The sequence below is a fragment of the Stegostoma tigrinum genome, chromosome 16, assembly GCF_030684315.1.
Source record: "Stegostoma tigrinum isolate sSteTig4 chromosome 16, sSteTig4.hap1, whole genome shotgun sequence".
Taxonomy (NCBI): Eukaryota; Metazoa; Chordata; class Chondrichthyes; order Orectolobiformes; family Stegostomatidae; genus Stegostoma; species Stegostoma tigrinum.
In genome coordinates this window covers 57303335-57327798 of record NC_081369.1, presented here as the reverse complement: position 1 = coordinate 57327798, position 24464 = coordinate 57303335, and positions in this window count along the sequence as shown.

Here is a 24464-nt window from a genome sequence, read left to right as displayed (position 1 = left end):
GAAGAAAGAGCCAACAACAGGAGACAGGTTCTCAAGCAGAATCAGCTCTCACATTCTCAAAGCCTCTGAAATGATATCAAAACAAAGTGGAGAAATCTGAAATGAAGATATTGCTTGACCAAGTGTCTTTGTAGGTCAACACACATAGGTGGATTAGAGCAACAGGGCTTGCTTTGCGTTTGGATGTAGGTAGTAAAGTTTTGGATGAATTCATGTGTATGGAGACATTGAATTTCATGGTCAGTTGCCCTGCCTTCTCCCTCAGCCTGGATTTACACACTGACACTGGTCACCTTATTAATATACACAAGGGGACTATAATACTGATCGGCAATTGTCTCGAGGGAGAAAATGGCCAAAAGAGAAATCTTCTTAACACGTGCAGTGTTGGAATCTGTGTTTTATTGAGTCTCACAATGTACATTTCAGGGATCCAGATAGCCCAGAGTTTCAGAGATAGTGGGAACTGCAGATGCTGGAGAATTCCAAGATAATAAAATGTGAGGCTGGATGAACACAGCAGGCCAAGCAGCATCTCAGGAGCACAAAAGCTGACGTTTCGGGCCTAGACCCTTCATCAGAGAGGGGGATGGGGAGAGGGAACTGGAATAAATAGGGAGAGAGGGGGAGGCAGACCGAAGATGGAGAGTAAAGAAGATAGGTGGAGAGAGTATAGGTGGGGAGGTAGGGAGGGGATATGTCAGTCCAGGGAAGACGGACAGGTCAAGGAGGTGGGATGAGGTTAGTAGGTAGATGGGGGTGCGGCTTGGGGTGGGAGGAAGGGATGAGTGAGAGGGAGAACAGGTTAGGGAGGCAGAGACAGGTTGGACTGGTTTTGGGATGCAGTGGGTGGGGGGGAAGAGCTGGGCTGGTTGTGTGGGGCAGTGGGGGGAGGGGACGAACTGGGCTGGTTTAGGGATGCAGTAGGGGAAGGGGAGATTTTGAAACTGGTGAAGTCCACATTGATACCATATGGCTGCAGGGTTCCCAGGCGGAATATGAGTTGCTGTTCCTGCAACCTTCGGGTGGCATCATTGTGGCACTGCAGGAGGCCCATGATGGACATGTCATCTAGAGAATGGGAGGGGGAGTGGAAATGGTTTGCGACTGGGAGGTGCAGTTGTTTGTTGCGAACTGAGCGGAGGTGTTCTGCAAAGCGGTCCCCACGCCTCCGCTTGGTTTCCCCAATGTAGAGGAATCCACACCGGGTACAGTGGATGCAGTATACCACATTGGCAGATGTGCAGGTGAACCTCTGCTTAATGTGGAATGTCATCTTGGGGCCTGGGATAGGGTTGAGGGAAGAGATGTGGGGACAAGTGTAGCATTTCCTGTGGTTGCAGGGGAAGGTGCCGGGTGTGGTGGGGTTGGAGGGCAGTGTGGAGCGAACAAGGGAGTCACGGAGAGAGTGGTCTCTCCGGAAAGCAGACAGGGGTGGGGATGGAAAAATGTCTTGGGTGGTGGGGTCGGATTGTAAATGGCGGAACTCATACAACGCATCATCCTCCGACACTTCCGCCATTTACAATCCGACCCCACCACCCAAGACTGTACCCGGTGCGGCTTCCTCTACATTGGGGAAACCAAGCGGAGGCGTGGGGACCGCTTTGCAGAACACCTCCGCTCAGTTCGCAACAAACAACTGCACCTCCCAGTCGCAAACCATTTCCACTCCCCCTCCCATTCTCTAGATGACATGTCCATCATGGGCCTCCTGCAGTGCCACAATGATGCCACCCGAAGGTTGCAGGAACAGCAACTCATATTCCGCCTGGGAACCCTGCAGCCATATGGTATCAATGTGGACTTCACCAGTTTCAAAATCTCCCCTTCCCCTACTGCATCCCTAAACCAGCCCAGTTCGTCCCCTCCCCCCACTGCACCACACAACCAGCCCAGCTCTTCCCCTCCACCCACTGCATCCCAAAACCAGTCCAACCTGTCTCTGCCTCCCTAACCGGTTCTTCCTCTCACCCATCCCTTCCTCCCACCCCAAGCTGCACCTCCATCTCCTACCTACTAACCTCATCCCACCTCCTTGACCTGTCCGTCTTCCCTGGACTGACCTATCCCCTCCCTACCTCCCCACCTACACTCTCTCCACCTATCTTCTTTACTCTCCATCTTCCGTCCGCCTCCCCCTCTCTCCCTATTTATTCCAGTTCCCTCTCCCCATCCCCCTCTCTGATGAATGGTCTAGGCCCGAAACGTCAGCTTTTGTGCTCCTGAGATGCTGCTTGGCCTGCTGTGTTCATCCAGCCTCACATTTTATTAGCCCAGAGTTTCATACTGTTTATCAACGCCAATTTATAGCCATTTCATAGTCAAAAACATTGGCAGCCATTTTGAACTTTGCCTTGTTATTGCTCCAAAAATTTATCATTCTTTAAATATTTGAGGGAATCTGGGACTATCTGGAGGTCAGCTTGAATGCTGCACTTTCTGGCTCAGATGCAGGAATGCTTCCATTGTAGAACATTTCAAAGCAGGAACTTAATTGAAATGTTAAATCATCCATTCCCGCCAGAAATGATAAATAAAGCTCAGACTGATTTCGGCACTCTCTGTTTTTACTGCAGATTCCTAGCACCTGTTCATTTTCTTACTTCTTTGAGGTTCTTCAATTCTGTATTTCTGCAGCAAGGGGCTGGCACACATATGCCTGGCTGAATGGCCTGATTCTTTGTGCTGTACTGATCTGCAGCTCAGCCGTTACAAGAATAAGTATTAGCTGGAGAGGAATCCTCCATGTTAATGAGTCAGCAGTGTGATCATAAGCCTCCAAATTAATTAAAATTTTAATTCACCTCATACATCACAAAATAGTGAGTAATTCTATACCTCTGAAATCCTCTCATTTAACTTCAGTGCAAGGCCAAAATATACATATAAGTAACCATAAAAATGGGATGAAATGTTGTAATATCTGGCAGGTATCCTAAGAAATGGGTCGTGAGCTTACAGTTAGCAACGTTTTTAAAGTCAGCAAAATTGTCATCTGTATTTCAATTAACATTCGTACCAGACAAATGCCTGGCTATGACTCTCCAATAATGAACAATCAAACCAGTGCTCATTGAAATTCAACAGGGTTACCATCACTGGATCCCCACTATCAACATTGTGGGGATTACTATTGACCTGGAACTGAACTGGACTTGCCATGCAAATGTAGTGCCTACAAGACCTGATCAGAGCCTAAGAATACCGTAACAAGTAATTCAATTCCTGACTCTCCAAAGCCTGTCCATGATCTACAAGGCAGAAATTAGAAGTGCAATGGAATACACCCTAATTGTCCACATGGTTGGAGCTCCAACAACACGCAAAAAGCTTGACACCATCCAAGACAAAGCAGCCCCCTTGATTGGCACCACATCCACAAACATCCACTCACTCCACCACTAAAGCTCAGAAGCCGCAGCATGTACTGTCTACAAGATGCACTACAGAAATTCACCAAAGATCCTCAGTCAGTACCTCCAAACATACAACCACTTCCATCGAGTAGGACAAGGGCAGCAGATATATGGGAACACCACTACCCGCATTTTCCCCTCCAAACCATTCATCATCTTGACTTCAAAATATATTGCTGTTCCTTCACTGCCACTGGGCCAAAATCCTAGAATTCCCTCCCAAAGGGCATTGTGTAATTAGGTGTAGCACAGGGAGCACAGCACTTCAAGAAGGCAAATCACCATCACCTTCACAAGGGCAATTAGAGATGGGCAATAAATGCTAGGTCAGCCAGTAACTCCTCCACCCCATGACTGAAAAAATATAACACAATATTTAGCTTGTCAATTGCTCCCTAACAAATTTTACTATTTAAAAATAAACATGGGACGTGCACATCACTGGGCCAACATTTATTTCCCAAGTCTAATTGCCTAAAGAGAATTTAAAAGTCAGCCACATTGCGGTGGGTCTGGAGCCCATGCAGGGCAAATCAGATAATGATGATAGAGTTCCTTCCCTGAGGGACATTAATGAATCAAATGGGTTTTTGTATTAATCTACAGTAGTTACCTGGACACTTTTGGGCTTATCATTGAATTCCATTTGCCAGCTGGGATCTGAACATAAGCCATCTCCAGAACATTAACCTGGATTCTGGATTGCTAATCCAATGACACGAACACTCCACTACGGCTTTCCCCTAAAATAATGCAAAAAAAATCACATCTACAAAGAGACTTTTTACTGAGTGAATTATTTCATGGCTGGTTGAAGCATTTATTGCCCATGTTTAATCTTGAGAAGGTGGTGATGGGTTGCTCTTTAGTACTGCTCCAATCCATGTGGTGTAGATTATCCCACGGTGGCTGTTCAGGAGCGAGTCCCCAACCCCCCAGGTTTTCAGTTGCTTAATTTACACAAAGAGAAACCGTATCCAGCAAAAGTACGGCATTGGATTGTTGCAAGAAAGAAAGGAGGAAAATTATGGGCTTTGCCTCTCAGAATATTGCAAAGAAATTGAGGCAGATTGGTGTAGCATTTGTCCCACTATTTGTGGAAATTGCTTGGAGGAGTTACTAAATCTTAAATACACTAGGAATGAACAAAGCTAAGTCAATGAGCACAGAGATCACAAGGTTAGAACTGGATAGTCTGGTTTTGGGACGAGCCACCTGGTAATTTTGATCTTAACTGAGAGACAGATGTCAGATCCCTGGTTTTCAAACGTATTTAGCTGACACATTTTCTGCAAGTGTAAATGATAAAATTCAAAAAATGCCAAACAGAGCTGCAAGACTCCTCACTTCCTCATCGTAGTGCAATTTCTGCATGTCAAAATTGGCCCTTAGCACTAACTTATTTGCAAATCATTTCTTACAGCCCCGCCCCACCTGATTTTTCGTCTGAGATCCACTCATGCTTTTTGCTAGATATTGATGATTTTCAAAAAAATGTGAATACAGAAACTCATTTAGCATCTGCCTAGGACTTGCAAAGGCTTTAGAGATTCTGTCTGCTAATTCCTCAACCTCCTTAAGTCAGTTTCACCAATAATCAACACAATATCACATCCATGATTCTTGTAAAATTACATCAAAACGAGATACTCCAACACATTGAGAAGGATGTTGAGATACCCAAAATGTTTTTCAAGTCTATGCCATCCCTTTTGAATATTTCACACTCCTCAAAATGTATCGACTCCTTTTTCAGAAATGAAAGCAGAAAGTGCTGGAGTGTAGCAGCACCAGTGCAGACAGAAACAAAGTCAATATCTCAACTCCAATATAACTGTTCACCAAAAACTGTTTGGTTCCCTAGGTTTGTTAAAAAGTATAAAAACATGAACCACATGGTATGGGAACATATACAGACCATTCAGACTTTCAAAATTACTCTTCTATTTAATGAGATCAAGGCCGATCCTTTACCTAAGCTTCGCGTTCTGACCTATTTGCAGGTCAATGCTTGAAATTTTCTGGGTATACATATAAGGATCTTTCACAGAGGGCTCTCATTGATTGTTTAGGGATGTCCTGGTGGAGGTGGTATAATATCATGATAATCCTGAAATCAGGCAAATGCTCTGGGGAGACGGCTTCAAGGCTCACTGTTAAGTATGATTAAAATTTGAATTCAACAAAGAATCCGGAATTAAAAGGCATAGGTATGGTGAGCATTCAAATATGGATCAATTATTGTAAAAACTTGTCTAATTTGTAGATGCCTTTCAGGGAAGGAAATCAACCATCCTTACTCTACATGGGACTCCAGACCCACAGCAATATGGTTTACTCTTCATTGTCCTATGTGATGGCCACTCAGTCCAAGGATAATTAGGAATGGCACCAAATATTGGCCTAGCCAACACCATCCATGTCCTTATGTAAGAGTAAAGAAAAGAAAAGGTGCAAACCTTTCCCTGAGCTACACTTTAACATGTAGTGTGGGCTGAATACTAGACTTGCACTTTATTGGAGAGTAACACCAAGATAGTTCCACGTTTTAACTATCTGTGTTCTCAGAGAAAACAGCTAGAGCCAAGCATTTATCTGCATTGAACTGAAGTAGTACCGGTTAGTTGGAGAGAAATGTTTGGTGAGAAATTCAAAGTCTTAATGTCGGGTTTCATAATATGAAAATGAAAAATACAGATTGTTTCAGGTTGGGATCTGAGAAGCTGGTAACAATTTCAGACTGTGCCAGAGTCATGGATTATAGCACATCAGGGTATGTACTCCCATTGACTGACAAATGGATACAAAGCCCGACTAGCAAACCACATCCTCTCCTTGGCAAAGAATATCTTGCCCACACATGCCAATACATCAACACACTCTCTTTATTGCTCAAGCCTCAAAAACAGCTGGCTAAAGGAAATTAAATAACTTTGAGGAAGAGGCTATTTTTTTCTTATTCTTTCATAAGACATGGATGGTGCTGGCTAGGCCAGTATTTTGTTGCCTAACCCTAATTATCCTTGCACGGAGTGGCTTGCTCAACCTTCACAGAGAACAATGAAGAGTCAACCATATTGCTGTGGTAACATGGTGTGAAGCTGGATGAACACAGCAGGCCAAGCAGCAGCAGAGGAGCAGGAAAGTTTGATGTTTTGGGCCGAGACATATTGCTGTGGGCCTGGAGCCACATGGAGGGTAAGCATGGCCGATTTCCTTCCTTAAAAGACGGGCAGAACAATGGCTCAGGGGTTAACACTGCTGCCCCACAGCGCCAGAGACCTGGCTTCAATCCCAGCCTCAGGTGACTGTCCAAATGGAGTTTGCACATTCTCCCTGTGGTCTGCGTGTTTTCCTTTCGGGTGCTCTGGTTTTCTCCCACTGTCTAAGGATGTGCACACTGGGCGGATAGCCATTGGCAGTACAGGGTTACAGGGATGGGTGAGATGCTCTTCAGAGAGTTGGTGTGAACTTGATAGGTTGAGTGGTCTTCTTCCACACTGTAGGGATTCTATGACTAAGTGAGCCAATGGTTCTGGAAATGGGTAGGCAGGAATGTGGATTTGTGAATCTGGATGACAGAATGGCTCAAGAGACTAAATGGCCTACTCCTGCTCCTAATTTGTATGTTTATAAAACCATGGTCAAAATTTTTAAAAATCCAAGTTGCATTCCTATAGCGACTTTCACATCCTCAATCAATTAAGTACTTTCAAAGCAATTTGAGGAAGTACTGCACCCAATTTGCACACTGCAAGCTTTAATGAGAAAAGAGAAACAGTCAGCCCCATTTAGTGAAAGGATATATTTTGGCCATAAAACCTTGGAGACTTTCACCACCAGCTGAGGAGAGTGAATCAGCTCTATTCTTTGGACCGCCATTTCAGTGACCACACAAAAGTTTTATACCTTTTCAGCTTACTGCTACATCACACAGCAATTAAATGATAGTCAGTCACTAGTTAAAATTAAGGAACCAATTGCAAGATTTTCTGCAGTGAAACAAAAAGGAACTTTATTATTTATGAATAATAAAGCACATCTAAAAACATATACAAACAGAGTTATAAAATTTTAACAATGAGATGTGTCTACTACAATAGGAAGATAAATATTATATGCAGTTCAAAAGTTCTTTGTGCTTTTGAGCTGTAACAATTGATTATGAGACCATGATGTCTAATGTCCTGTACAATAATGCAACTCATAGAACGCTTGAGCTTTCAAAGAACGAATACTTCTCCAGTTTTATTTATGACCAGGACTGAGTTTTGAGTCAGTAAGAGAACAAATAGAGAAGGTGACCCATTCAGTTCTGTTGTTACTACTCCATTTTTTCCTTCTGCTCTGCTTCAAATGCTCTGATATGAAATACAGTTCCTTTGTGCATTTTCATGTCTGACTTCATTGCTTATCTCAAACCCATTAATCTGCAGGTGACTTTCATCGTAAAATGTGAAACTTCCAGAAAGGTGTGAAGCAATCGTAAGATACATATCTGAGTTTCAATCTGTTTTTGTAACGAGGTTAATCTCTGTTTAGACAGATTATTCTTTAAAAATGAAATCATGGGTTTGGCTGAACTAATCAAGTGATATTGCAGCCATCTTAAGTCAATGGTTTTCCTGTTTTTTTTAAACCATTTTAGCCCATAAACAAATCACAGGTATTAAAATTGAATGATGGAAGTCAAAAAATTGAAAGTCCGTTTTATCATTTTCGTAACATGTCTCAACATTGGGAATGAACATGAACAATGCTTCTCTTTATTGCTTCAATTGAATATTCCATAACAAAGTTGGGATGAAATCACAAGACAAAACTTATCAGTCTCTATGACTTCCTCTGACAGCTCATTCCCTACATGTACCACTGCCTACATGAAAAAGTTACCCCTTCGGCCCCTTTTAAATCTTTTCCATTGACGTTAAACCTGTCCCCTATAGTTTGGACTCACATACTCTGGGGAAATGACATTATCTACTCACCTATCCATGCCTCTCATGATTTTATAAAACTATAAGGTCACCCCTCAGCCTCCAATGCTCCAGGGAAAATAGTCCTAGCCTATTCAAGCTCTCCCGACAGTTTAAGTTCTCCAACCCCTGCGACATCCTTGTGAATTTTTTCTGCACCCTTTCAAGTTTCACAACATCTTTCTGACAGGAGGAGACCAGATTTGAATGCAGTTGTGCAAAAGTGGCCTAACCAATATCCTCTACAGCTGCAACATGGACTCCAAACTCCCATATTCAAGGCAAGCATGTTAAATGCTTTCTTCACTATTCTGAATACCTGCATTTCTGCTCTCAAGGAACTATGAACCTGACTCCAACGTTTCTTTGTTCAGCAACACTCTTCATGGCTCTATCATTAAGTGTATAAGCTCTGCCCTGATTTGCCTTACCAAAATGCAACACCTCACATTTGTCTAAATTAAACCCTTTTACATTACCTGGGAGGGCAGACAGGGGTCCTGTTTAAAAACTGAGCTGAAAGACAATGCCTACAATACTACTAAACCAGAAGCATCAGTCTAGGCTTTTTCTCTGCGGATTTGGCCACATAACATTCTAGTCCAAGGGTGGGAGTAACAATCACAGAAATATAACCAGTGCTCCAAGATGACAAAATTAAAACATTGATATACAGATTCAAAGGGAGGAAAAGACAAATTAAAGATGATGATCAAGCTGTTTCCTCATAAAAAATATCCAACATTAAAATAGTATCAGAGATGATGGGAACTGCAGATGCTGGAGAATCCAAGGTAACAAAGTGTGGAGCTGGATGAACACAGCAGGCCAAGCAGCATCTCAGGAGCACAAAAGCTGACGTTTCGGGCCTAGACCCTTCATCAGAGAGGGGGCTGGGGAGAGGGAACTGGAATAAATAGGGAGAGAGGGGGAGGCGGACCAAAGATGGAGAGTAAAGAAGATAGGTGGAGAGAGTATAGGTGGGGAGGTAGGGAGGGGATAGGTCAGTCTGGAGAGGATGGACAGGTCAAGAGGGCGGGATGAGGTTAGTAGATAGGAAATGGAGGCGTGGCTTGAGGTGGGAGGAAGGGATATTTGTTAACGTTAAAATGGGGTTTTTTTTGGATAAAGCTAAAGTAACTTTATAATTCTTTGGATGTTGTAGTGGGAAGGGATACTGTTGTTATTTTTGGAATGTTTTATGATCCCAGCTCTTCTAATACTGGACAAATCTGATTCCCAAACAAAGCCTTCATTGATAGACCTTCAATTTATTTTTTTTTCATTTATTGTCGAGGTAATTTACTGAACACATTCAAGAGGCTGCTGATATAGATTTAGCAAAAGAGCAATAATTCCTTGATACTAAAAAAAAAATCACAACATATAGAAATTATTGGAATGGTCTCAAAACGATTATCAGAAAGATTCATCCTTTTTACTTTAGCAATCACATTGAAGACATTCAAGTTTGAGCAAAGAGTTAACATTTCCATGCTACAGCTTCTTGCTCAGCTGCAAGGCTGCAAGCAGTTTAATTTTCACAAATTTCTTTGCAATCACTCAATACTATTTCCTTCAATTAATTTATTTCACCAAGATATGTTTTTAAAAATGGCTGGTAATGTAACTCATTACTGTTAGAACATAGAACATAGAACAGTACAGCACAGAACAGGCCCTTCAGCCCACAATGTTGTGCTGACCATTGATCCTCATGTATGCACCCTCAAATTTCTGTGACCATATGCATGTCCAGCAGTCTCTTAAATGACCCCAATGACCTTGCTTCCACAACTGCTGCTGGCAACGCATTCCATGCTCTCACAACTCTCTATGTAAAGAACCCGCCTCTGACATCCCCTCTATACTTTCCTCCAACCAGCTTAAAACTATGACCCCTCGTGCTAGCCTTTTCTGCCATGGGAAATAGTCTCTGGCTATCAACTCTATCTATGCCTCTCATTATCTTGTATACCTCAATTAGGTCCCCTCTCCTTCTCCTTTTCTCCAATGAAAAGCGACCAAGCTCAGTCAACCTCTCTTCATAAGATAAGCCCTCCAGTCCAGGCAGCATCCTGGTAAACCTCCTCTGAACCCTCTCCAAAGCATCCACATCTTTCCTATAATACGGCGACCAGAACTGGACGCAGTATTCCAAGTGCGGTCTAACCAAAGCTTTATAGAGCTGCAACAAGATCTCACGACTCTTAAACTCAATCCCCCTGTTAATGAAAGCCAAAACACCATATGCTTTCTTAACAACCCTGTCCACTTGGGTGGCCATTTTAAGGGATCTATGTATCTGCACACCAAGATCCCTCTGTTCCTCCACACTGCCAAGAATCCTATCCTTAATCCTGTACTCAGCTTTCAAATTCGACCTTCCAAAATGCACCACCTCGCATTTATCCAGGTTGAACTCCATCTGCCACCTCTCAGCCCATCTGTGCATCCTGTCAATGTCCCGCTGCAGCCTACAACAGCCCTCTATACTGTCAACGACACCTCCGACCTTTGTGTCATCTGCAAACTTGCTGACCCATCCTTCAATCCCCTCATCCAAGTCATTAATAAAAATTACAAACAGCAGAGGCCCAAGGACAGAGCCCTGTGGAACCCCACTCACCACTGACTTCCAGGCAGAATATTTTCCTTCTACTACCACTCGCTGTCTTCTGTTGGCCAGCCAATTCTGTATCCAAGCAGCTAAGTTCCCCTGTATCCCATTCCTCCTGACCTTCTGAATGAACCTACCATGGGGAACCTTATCAAATGCCTTACTGAAGTCCAAATACACCACATCCACAGCTTGACCCTCATCAACTTTTGTAGTCACATCCTCAAAGAACTCGATAAGGTTTGTGAGGCATGACAGGGGTTCCCTGAACTAATACCTTCAAGTGCCTTATGGAATATCTTCTTCTCTGACAAGTCCCCAGCTTTCGCTTTTTGGAGCTTTTCTTATTTCCTATTGACTTGTAGGGAAATTCACGATTTGTCCCCACCTCTGACTGTTTTACACTGTTACTGGCCAGAGGTGCTCACAGTCGCAAATGGATTGAGAAAAACTTCACATGCACCCATGCAAATAGGAGAAAAAAGTATATTTCTATTAATTAAATTACTATATTGCAGTATAAATTCAATTGAGAAAATGCCTCTCATTTGTAATTGATTTTACTAATTTGGAGAGAATTGCATGCTGGGTCAATGTTTATTGCTGGTGCCTAATTGCCCTTGAGAAGATTTGTTTGACCCAACGATTCATTTGGTGTAAATTCATGCAAGTCCCAGGACTTTGATGCAGTGACACAGAAGAAACAGCAAAATATGTCCAAGTCAGGGTGATGTGCGACTTACAGAGATACAAGTTGTGATGTTCCCATGTACCTGCTGTCCTTGCACTTCTTAATGGGTTTGGAGGTTGCTGTCCAAGGAGCTTTGGTGAATGCTGGAGAGCATCTTGCAGGTGGTACCACTGTTCTTTGGTGATGGAGAGAGTGAATGTTGAAGGTAGTAAATGGGATGCTAGTCAAAAGGGCTTCTTGTCCTGGATGGCATTAAGTATATTGAATATGGGTGAAATATTCATTATGTCACCTTTACATGGTGAGCACATTTCTGAAATTAGGAAATGAGTCACTCAGTGCAGAATTCACAGCCTCTGACCTGCTATTGTAGGTACAGTATTTATATGGATGATACAGAACAGATGCTGGCTCCATATAACCACTACATTTTTAGATTACAAATCACTTCTTAACATGTCTTGAATAGTTGGGCCATTCTGAAGTACTTATGCATGATTTCTACACAATTCTATCCATCGATAATTGTTCTAAAGGCAACCAATGGCATCCAAAGCATTCCTGACCAAAACACCCAAAGGATACTGGATGCCACTCCACATTCCCACCTCACCCATGCAAAAGTCCTGGTCCCTCCACACTCTAAGGTGTCCTGGGACAAAATGCACAGTCCCCTCAGCTTTCTAAAAGGGTAACATGGCTTTCCAAGAGAAATGCACGGAGTGTACACTTACTCTTTCCTAGTCTAAGCGTACACTCTGTGCTCTGCTGCAGGAATTCAAGAATCCCATTCCACTGGAGACCGGGAACCTTGCCTGTGAGAAATACAGCATGCCTCTGCAGAAATGAGAGATTGGAATGCAACTAGAGAGTCCGCCATTCATAGTATTCAATGTGTGATGCTCCAAATTAAAATGCCAGTTGTTGGTGAATAATACACAGCAAACATCCACTGTGCTTGTCAAATTTCTGATTTGTTCGGCAGTATTTTGGCGATTTTTTTAAATATATAGCTCAAGGACAGAACTTTTTGCTCCCAGAAGACGCTGAATTTGAAGGCAGACAGGTACACAATTGGGCACTGGGGTGACCCACACAAACTCCACCACCTTCTTGCCTTGCTCCAATTAACTTCCGAGGGGAAGGCCAATGTGCAAGAATGCGGCATTGTCTCTTTTACCAGAGTAGCCTCGAGCACTGTGGTAATGTAGCTTTCCTTCAAGTCGTCCATCCCCAATTCAGTCATGTTGCTCACCAAAGTAAGCATTTAAAATTTCATGATAATAAAATGTGAGGCTGGATGAACACAGCAGGCCCAGCAGCATCTCAGGAGCACAAAAGCTGATGTTTCGGGCCTAGACCCTTCACCTCTGATGAAGGGTCTAGGCCCGAAACGTCAGCTTTTGCGCTCCTGAGATGCTGCTGGGCCTGCTGTGTTCATCCAGCCTCACATTTTATTATCTTGGATTGTCCAGCATCTGCAGTTCCCATTATCACTGAATTTAAAATTTCATACCTGTTTGACAGGTTGAAGGATTTTCTGGGTTTCCTGGAACTGCTATCTCTTTACTTCTTGACTAATGGTCACCTAGTCTCCTGCCATCTCTTGACTACTCCTTGCCTGCCTACCACAACATGGAGTGACAACAATTCCAGAAATCTCTCTCCTGCTTTTATGGTGCACAGTGAGGAGAGTCGCTGCTCCAAATCAGACACATGTTGTTCAAGGACCGCTACCCTCTGATACTTCATACAGATGTGCCGATCCTGGATGTCATGTGGACCCAAAAGCTTGCACGTTTTACATCAAAATCAGATCAGTGAATGCAATGAAGAGTTCTCGGTGCTGTTTTCTTACATTTTCCTGACGACAAACGCTATGTCAATGGCACCCATAGAAACATCGAAAATAAAAACTGCAGTAGGCCATTCATCATTTTGAGCCCTTTCTGCCATTTCAATATGTCATAGTAGATCATCTAACTCAGTCCCCTGTTCCTGCTTTCTCCCCACACCTTTTGATATTGTTAGCTTTAGACCTAAGAACTGTATCGATCTCCTTCTTGAACACGTTGAATGTTTTGAGCTCAACTGCTTTCTGTAACAAAGAATTCCACTGTCTGGATGAAGAAACCTCTCCTCATCTCAGTTCTAATTGGCCTACCTTGTGATTCCTCCAGTTAGCTCCTTTGCCCCCGACTCTACAGTTTTCTTTCAAGAAGTCATATTCAGTTGGAAGGCTGCTATTGAATCCATTTCTTTTGTCCATTGATATACTCCACGAATCCCTCCAGTTGCCTCCAGTTAAGTGTAACAATTTGAAAGGGATGCAATAAAACTGCTCAGTTATTGAGATTTGAAAGTGGCCAGACACGTTAGCAAAGTGGTGAATCAAGATTTAGCAGGGATCTTGAGCCTTACAACTATTGGAGCAAACCAAAAAAGCCAGACAGTAATACCAACCATTCTGCACACTATATTTTAAGAAGAATATGCAGTCTTGGAAAGAGTAAGGAAAAGAGTGACTGAAATGGTTTCAGGGACGAAGGATTGTAGATACATGAATAGTTTGAAGCATCACAGTTTGTCATCCTCCAAGTAGAGAGGACTCAGAGTCATACAGCATGGAAATAGGTACCCTTTAGCCCAACTCATCCATGCCAACTAGATCTCCTAAACTGAACTGATGTGTTTGGTTCATATCTCTCAAAACCATTCCTGTCCATTTATCTATACAAACGTTTTCTTTATGATGTAGTTTGTAGCAGCCACTACCACTTCCTCATTCCATACGTGTGCCACGCTCTGGGTGAAAATGTTGCCCCCGAGGTCCTTTTTAAATCTTTCTCCTCTCACTTTAAGCTTTTGCCCTCCAGATTTGGACTCTCCTACCCTGGGGAAAAGACATTTGCCATTCAACCTGATTGTGCCCCTCATGATTTTCTAAATCTCAATGAGTCATACCTCAACCTCCCACAGCCCAGAGAAAAATGTTCCAGCCTCTTTATAATTCAATTCCTTCAGTCTTGGTAACATGCTTGTAAATCTTTTTTGCACTCTTTCCAGTTTAAGAGCAACCTTTTTACAGCAGGAGACCAGAATTGTATGCAGTACTCAATGGAGGTTGACAATATTAACAATGATATTTTAGTACAACACAAATGGTTCAATTCTGAGCTGTGTTGTACTATTGTAACGCTCACTGTTTCCATGGCATATTTATCTATCAACTTGAATCTGCCCTATGTGACACAAATATGGGAAATGTTTCCTCATCACTTACTCTATGTGAACACTTCATAATTGTAAATACCTCTATCCCTTAACCTTCTCTCCTTGATTCCTCAGTTTCTCCAATCTATCCCCCAACTGGGAACACTCCCCATAAATCAACAGGAATTAAGCCAATCAAAAAAAACACAAGGGTTTTTTATGACCTGGGAGCTTTGGAAGTGAAAAAGGAAACAGAAAGATTCCTTGGTGTGATGTATGTTACAGATTTTCAAATGTCTGCCATATGGCCTCAAGGGCACGGGGTAAGTGAAAGGATACAGAGCACAGACCAACCTGAATAGGAAATATCGATCAATTAAAATTTTCTTTTCGTACATTGAGTCAAATTGTTGTACAGAATCAAGAATTTTCTGTGCCTGCTAGCCTAGAAACATCTGAGACACAGCCCACGAATTGAAGAGACCACAGAAGATTCTGAAGAAGGGCATACTCACACACACACACACACACACACACACACACACACACACACACACACACACACACACACACACACACACACACACACACACGATTGCCCAGCTCTCTGGTCCAGCTAACATTACCATTTCACATATCTCATTGTTTCATAAATTCACCGTACTTCTTGAAACTGGGTCCCAAGCATGAGGAAAAGCTGAATAACCTGCTCACAGCATACAGTGAAATTTAGAATTGCTAAAGTGCAGAAAGAGGCCATTCGGCCCATCAAGTCTGCACTGACTCTCTAAACAGTATCCCACCCTATCCTTGCAACTCTGCATTTCCCAAGGCTAACCCACATAATCTGCACATCCTTGGCACTATGAGCAATTTACAACAGCTAATCCACCTGACCTGCGCACCTTTGGACTTGGCAAGGAAAGTGGAGCACGCAGCAGGAGCAGGGAGAATGTGCAAGCTCCACACAGACAGAATGTCACCTGAGGCTGGAATCAAACACAGATGAGGCAGCGAGATAATAAAATGTGAGGCTGGATGACCACAGCAGGTCCAGCAGCATCCCAGGAGCACAAAAGCTGACGTTTCGGGCCTAGGCCCTTCATCAGAGAGAGGGATGGGGTGAGGGTTCTGGAATAAATAGGGAGAGAGGGGGAGGCTGACCGAAGATGGAGAGAAAAGAAGATAGGTAGAGAGGAGAGTATAGGTGGGGAGGTCGGGAGGGGATAGGTCAGTCCAGGGAAGACGGACAGGTCAAGGAGGTGTGATGAGGTTAGTAGGTAGGAGATGGAGGTGCGGCTTGGGGTGGGAGGAAGGGATGGGTTAGGGAGGCAAAGACAGGCTGGGCTTGTTTTGGGATGCAGTGGGTGAATGGGACCGCTTTGCAGAACACCTCCGCTCGGTTCGCAATAAACAACTGCATCTCCCAGTCGCAAACCATTTCCACTCCCCCTCACATTCTTTAGATGACATGTCCATCATGGGCCTCCTGCACTGCCACAATGATGCCACCCAAAGGTTGCAGGAACAGCAACTCGTATTCCGCTTCAGAACCCTGCAGCCCAATCGTATCAATGTGGACTTCACCAGCTTCAAAATCTCCCCTTCCCCCATCCACCCCAAAGCCAGCCCAGTTCGTCCCCTCCCCTCACTGCACCACACAACCAGCCCCGCTCTTCCCCCTCCACCCACTGCATCCCAAAACCAGTCCAACCTGCCTCTGCCTCCCTAACCTGTTCTTCCTCTCACCCATCCCTTCCTCCCAACCCAAGCCGCACCCCCATCTCCTACCTACTAACCTCATCCCACCTCCTTGACCTGTCCGTCTTCCCTGGACTGACCTATCCCCTCCCTACCTCCCCACCTATACTCTCCTCTCCACCTATCTTCTTTTCTCTCCATCTTCGGTCCGCCTCCCCCTCTCTCCCTATTTATTCCAGTTCCCTCACCCCATCCCCCTCTCTGATGAAGGGTTTAGGCCCAAAACGTCAGCTTTTGTGCTCCTGGGATGCTGCTGGGCCTGCTGTGTTCATCCAGCCTCACATTTTATTATCTCAGATTCTCCAGCATCTGCAGTTCCCATTATCACAGATGAGGCAGCCATGTGCTAACCACTGTGAGGTTCAAACCTAATCTCAATCTCAACTCACATTAAGTGTGGAATAGCACAACATAGAAGGAAACCATTCAATCCTTCATTCCTACACTGTATCTTTCAAAGTGTCCTCCAACTGATCCCACTCCCCTGCCTACAACTGGCTTTTCCATTTATAAGTACAATCCATTTTGCCTTTAAAAATTACAATTAAATCTCTGCTTATCACATTTTCAGACAGTGCATTCCAGATCATGATATCAGTTGGTAAGAAGACAGATCAAATCTAGATCACCTCCCCCTGTATGCTACCCCTCCCAACCACAAACCCCCTTTCATGTTCATGATTAATTTTGATATACTTTTGAACTGCTAAGCCATCGGGCATGTAGACGTTGTTCACTTGATGAAACATAGTCATGGCCCTTGGTGCATTCTCTGCTTATTTTCTTTTCTATCTTTGGTAGATACTGAAAACATCAAATTTCATCCCTTTCTGTGAGGACACGTTGTTAGCCCAGTTCTCCATCTCTGCAGACGCATGGGTGAGATCGAGGGAACAAATTAATTGGACCCCATTCCAAATTAGCATCAAGGGTGGGGGAGGACAGGGTGCTAAACGCGTTTGGACTCAGCTCACCATTGAATGGAATGTGTATAACCCATTTCTGCCACCCAGTCCTCAGGGCTCATGATTTGAACAAGATAAAAAAAATCTGTAAATTGAAACAAAGTAGAACTGCCTTTTAACAGACTTGCTCCAGGCACTTCACTCTGAAAGGAACTGCAATGAGAAAGAATGCAGGTATCTGAGACAGATACTGTAAAGCATTCTACGTCTCATAGACATTTGAATTGGAACCTGTCCTAAAGACAACCTGGCAGACAGATATTGGGTGGTCTTGGCAATGGGAGGCTCAGATGGACAATGCACTTCCCACTGTGGAACTGGATCTGAACGTTTTGCTCCAGGACTGATTAAAGTTTGCTTCCCAGTCTCTGAGAAAAGAGAATGTAACACAATTTATATTGCACATTTCATGACCTCAGCACATCCCAAATCGCTTTACAGCCTTTACAGTGAAGATCTGTTTTTGACATGCAGCTGCTATTGGGAATGTGGCAGCCAGTTTGCACACAGCAAGATCCCAAAGTATCAAAGTTTTCTGTTTATACGGGTTGTTTTGATCGAGGGATGGGTTTGGAACAGGTAGTCAGTAGTGGCCATAAGATCTTTCATAGCTACCTGAGTGGGTGAGGCAAATTCAACGTCTCATCTGAAGCACAGCCTGACGATTAAGTTTATTGTCACGTGTACTCAAATACAGAAGTACAGGGGTAGTTCCTAGATACTACGTCGACACTGTCAACTTGGATTAGTTATTACATCTTTGCAATAGGGTTTGAACCCACAAACTAGTAACTCACAGGAGAAAATGTTACATAATAAACTAAAAGCTGACACCAAATTCAGCTGACATTAGCTAACTTACTGTGCATCAGGATTCAAATTCCAGATCTCATTGACAGATATTATTTAGTATCACACTGGCACTGTCCTTGTTATATCCCTCTTACCTTTTCTTTAAATAGGGCTCACCATTCGTCTTCATATCAATGTGGCAACTGTATGCAATGTACATTATATTGGAGTCAGTGGTTTAGTGTGGTTTTGTCATGAAGGGTTAGTGTGACAGAGATCTTATTAAACAAAACTGGTCATTATTTTCCATGTGGGCTACATTAGAGCACAGTTCTTCTGCATAAAGGATATTAATTTTCTCTGTTTTCTTTTCGTATTGCACGCTAAAATTTGTTTTTAATTATTTTTGTTGCAAAGTAAGCATCATTTAATTGGAAGAATTTACTTCCACTGCAGAGGAAATACTGAGCTCCCTCATGGCTTCAGAAGAATGGAGCTGTAAATGCACAACAGCAGATACTACCAGTGGTTGGGGTGGCTGAAACCTAATATCAGTGGAATGACCAACTTTAGAAACCGTGAGAATGTTTACAAGCATCGTCTGAACCACCAGATTAGGACACAGTCTTGAAAACATTCTGTGGTGTCTGCTTTTTAAAGTACGAAATAGCTCAAGGTTTGGAGAAACTGCAAAAGAGTGATGTTTGTGGACCATACATAATGGGAACTGCAGATGCTGGAGAATCCGAGATAATAAAGTGTGGAGCTGGATGAACATAGCAGGCCAAGCAGCATCTCAGGAGCACAAAAGCTGACCTTTCGGGCCTAGACCCTTCATCAGAAAAGGTGGGTGGGGAAGGGTTCTGAAATAAATAGGGAGAGAGGGGGAGGTGGATAGAAGATGGATAGAGGAGAAGATAGGTGGAGAGGAGACAGACAAGTTAAAGAGGTGGGGATGGAGCCAGTAGATGTGAGTGTAGGTGGGGAGGTAGGGAGGGGATAGGTCAGCCTGGGGACGACGGACAGGCCAAGAGGGTGGGATGAGATTAGGAGGTAGGAAAAGGGGTGTGGCTTGAGGTGGGAGGAGTGGATAGGTGAGAGGAAGAAAAGGTTAGGGAGGTGGGGACAAGCTGGGCTGGTTTTGGGATGCGGTAGGGAGAGGGGGGATTTTGAAGCTTGTGACATCCACATTGATACCATTGGGCTGCAAGGTTCCCCAACTGGAATATGAGTCACTGTTCCTACAACCTTCGGTGGCATCATTGCGACACTGCAGGAGGCCCAGGATGGACATGTCGTCCAAGGAATGGGAGGGGGAGTTGAAATGGTTCGAAACTGGGAAATGCAGTTGTTTACTGCGAACTGAGCATAGGTGTTCAAAATCTGTGTTCATCCAGCTCCACACTTTGTTATTTGTGGACCATGTTTTGTGCTGAGAATTGGAGGATGGAAAAAAGATCTTCCATTTATCTTGACCTCACGATGTTCCAGAAGCAGTTGCCCTTGCTGACTCAACAGACTCAACTCTTCCAGGCAGGTTGCAAAGACTCCGCTTTCTGATTAGCCCAGCAACATGGAAGGCCATTATACTAAATTGTCAACTTCACCTGCCCATCGACATATGCTTCCTGGTTATATATTTTCAGCATAATTGTCTGAAGCAACTTGCATGGAAGTTACTGTTGATAAATGGCAGGCAAAGCAGTTAGAAGAATTTTGAATTGGTTAAGCGCTGTGCAACTTTGTTAGTCTGTGTCCAGACAACTTGTTTATTTTAGTGAACTTAGCAGACCTGGCACTGAGACTGTAAACGTGTGGAAAGCGCGCTCCCTCATGTTATGGCACGGAATAAAAAACAACTTCTTCAGGCAATTTTGAGGGAATGTCACACCATCTGTCCAAGGTCACTGGTACCGGAAAACCAGACCCGTGAAAGAACATCCACTACTTCTGCATAATTTAGACAGAAGGATTTGATTGTGACAGGCCTCAGCATTTTTATCAAAGTGGCCTAACATCAAGCCAGATCAGTGGGTTGCAATCAGCGGCAGGAAATGTGATTCTTTATGGTTTTATCCAAAGTCTGTCCTTGATCATCAGGTGTGATTCAGCCATTAACTAAATCACAGAATCGCAGAATTACAAAACTATTATAATGCAGAAGGAGACCATTCATCCACTGTGTCTATACTGGCTCTATTACCTACTTCTAACCTCCTGCCTTTTCCCGACATCTCCTATGCCATTTCTATCCAAATAAATGCAGGGATGGGTTGGTGGAACCTTCGACATGATTTGACAGCCAACTGGATTTTGAGATGATTTTCGTGCCTCACTTAAAATTTTAAAATAAAAACAGAAAGCGCAGGAAACGCTCAACAGAACAGACAGCATCTGTGGACAGAGATGCGAAGCTAATTCTTCAGCTTGATGGATTTTCTTCAGAGCTGGAAATTGTTGGAAAGTTTCAAAATTTGGACAAAGTCAGAGGGGAAGGGGAAGAAAGAATAAAAGGGAAAGCATGGAAGGTCGGGGTTATTAAGCAACACAAGGGGTGCTGAGGCTGATAAGAGAATGGAACAAGTGAAGAAAGAAATATAAGCCTGTGTAAAGAAGCAAAAACTATCACTCTAAAATGAGTTGCAACAGCATGACGAAAGTCACGCTTTACACATGTAAAGGGTATCAGTGCGTGAGTGATCCAATCCATCAAGCAAAAGGTTATTCAGGTCTTAAAAACAAAATGGGAATTACAATCCCTGAAAATGAAATGACATTTTATCCAGCTGTCGGTAGGTCAATGCGGTGGAATAATGCTTCCACACTTTGAAATGGCACATGGAAATGCGGCACAGCTAATCATTAATGCAGCCAGGCATGTTTGCTTTCAATGAAACATGTCATAAAAACAAGTTTCCCAAAGTGATGCTTGACTCGTTTGTTGAAAATCAGTCCATTGGTAGGCAAACCAGGTAGCAGTAAAACAGTAGCAGAAAATATAATGCTCGCATTTTCACCAAGCAAAACATGAAAAGTATTCAGCTGCAAAATTTACAGGATTCTGCCTCCCAGCCAAAAGACGTTATACCTGTCATACAAGTGAGTAATATGGTATTGGAATTTCAGTCCTGGTGTGACACCAGGTATGTACTCTAAAGGCTCGTGCATCATTTCAACAGCATATATTCCTTTGAAAGTTCACAACAAGCAAGGTTTTGACAATAATCAGCCCGCCTGCAAATGCAAGGCGCACAACACAGTGCTCATTATGAGATTGAGTCATAGCATCCTCGTGTCCTACAGCAGGCAGAAAGGCCCTTTCGCCCAAACTGGTCCATGCTAATCAAAATGTCCATCCACACTAACCCCACTTGCTTGCACTTGGCCCATATCCTCTGAAGCTTTCCGATCTGTGTGTTCATCCAACTGCCTTTTAAATGTTGCTAATGTACCTGCCTCAACCACTTCGACTGTCAGCTCATTCCCAATGCATACCACCCTCTGTGTAAAACAATTGCCCTTCAGGTTCCCATATATTCTTTCCCTCTTAGCTTAAACTGATGCCCTCTAGTCCTCAATTTCCTAACCTTAGGAAAAAGGATTTTTTTCTTTATTCATTTACGGGATGAGGGCATCACTGGCAAGGCAGCATTTAATGTCCATCCCTAATTGCCCAGAGGACATTTACGAGTCAATCAAAATGCTGTGGGTCTGGAGTCACATGTAGGCTAGACCAGGTAAGGATGGCAGATTCCCTTCCCTAAAGGACATTAGTGAACCAGATGGGTTTTTCTGAGTGCATTCACCCTATCCATGCCTCTCATGATCATTTACTTCAGTGCAGCATACTGTGTGGAATCTTATCAAAGTCCTTACTGAAATCCATAGAGGCTACGTCTACTGCCCTCACTTATCAACATTCCTGGTCACTTCATCACAAAGAACTCTACCAAATTTGCGAGGCACGATCTTCCATGCACACTGCTCCTAATTAAACCCTGTTTTTCTAAATACATGTATATCTTATCCCTTTGAATCTTCTCAAGAAACTTACCTACCACAGATATAGCAAGAACTGTAGATGCTGGAGTCAGAGATAACACAGTGTGAAGCTGCAGAAACACAGCAGGCCAGGCAGCATCAGAGGAGCAGGAATATTGATGTTTCAGGTCAGGACCACCCCATTTCTGAAGAAGGATCTCAACCTATAACGTCAACTTTCTTTCTCCTCTGGTGCTCCTTGGACTGTCGTGTTCCTCCAGCTCCACACTATGTTACGTACCACAGATGTTGTACTTGCTGGTCTATCATTCTCAGGTTTTTCTTTGAAGCCCATCTTGAATAAGGTCACAACATTTGCCACCCTCCAGTCTTCTGGGACCTCACCCGTGGCTAATGACGATGCAAATATATCAGGCAGGGCCCCCATAACTTCTTCTCTAACCTCTTGAGGGGTTTTTGGATGTATTTGATCAGGACCTCTTATTTATCCACCTTCATATATTCTAATCCTTCCAACACCTCCTCTATTGTGACATAGGCTGCCCCCCAAGATATTGCCAATAACTTTCCCAAGTTCGCAAGTCTTCATGTCCTTTCCCATGGTAAACACGGGGGGAGATATATTCATTGGAGACCTTGTCCATTCTCTGTGGCTCCACACATACATGTGATTCTAGCATAAGGCCATATTTGCAGGATAACCACGCGTGTGCAAAACATCCAGTTTAGGATTGGCTGCCAGGGTCACAGTCATGGTTCAGAGTAATGCTGAATTATAGACTTTAACAGCAAAGAAGGAACCATTTGACACACTGTGCCACTACTGGCTCTCTGTAAGAATTGTCCAAGTGGTTCCACGTCCCTTTCACAATATTGCAACATCTGTCAAAAACAGTGCCAATGCTGTTATGTTACTGGCCTATTAATGCAAAGATATGAATCCAAATGGCACTGGTGCAATTGTGAATTTAAATTCAGTTAAATAAACTTAAAAGGGTGCAAAAATGACTTACAAAGATGCTATCAGAGATAATAGGAACTGCAGATGCTGGAGAATCCGAGATAACAAGGTGTCGAGCTGGATGAACACAGCAGGGCCAAGCAGCATCTCAGGAGCACAAAAGCTGATGTTTCGGGCCCAGAGCCTTCATCAGGAATGGGGGAGGGGAAGAGGGTTCTGAAATAAATAGAGAGAGAGGGGGAGGCGTATCGAAGATGGATAGAAGAGAAGATAGGTGGAGAGGAGACAAGCAAGTTAAAGAGGTGGGGATGGAACCATTAAAGTTGTGTGAAGGTGGCGAGGTAGGGAGGGGATAGGTCAGTCCAGAGAGGATGGACAGGTCAAGGGGGCGGGTTGAGGTTAGTAGGTAGGGAAAGGGGCGTGGCTTGAGGTGGGAGGAGGGGATAGGTGAGAGGAAGAGCAGGTTAGGGAGGTGGGGATGAACTGGGCTGGTTTTGGGATGCAGTAGTGGGAGGGGAGATTTTGAAGCTTGCAAAATCCACACTGGTAACATTGGACTGCAGGGTTCCCAAGCCGAATTTGAGTAGCTGTTCCTGCAACCTTCGGGTAACATTGTTGTGGCACTGCAGGAGGCCCAGGATGGACATGTCGCCTGAGGAATGGGAGGGGGAGTTAAAATGGTTCGCAACTGGGAGATTGGAGGGTTTGAAAAATAGGAAGAGCTGAATATGCTGGAGCTATTTTCCCTGGACTATCTGAGGCTGAAGGGTGACTGTATAAAAGTTTATAAGATCATGAGGGACATGGATAGGGTGAATAGACAAGGTCTTTGTCCTTCGGTAGGGGAGTCCAAAACTAAAGACATAGGTTTAAGATGAGAGGGGGGAGATATAAAAGGGTCATGAGGGGCATTTTTTTTCACTCAGAGGGTGGTGAATGTGTATAATGAGCTGACAGCGGAGGTTGTGGAGGCTGGTATAATCACAATATTTAAAAGGTGCCTGGATGGATATGTGAATAGGAAGGGTTTAAAGGGATATGGGCCAAATGCTGGCAAATGGGAC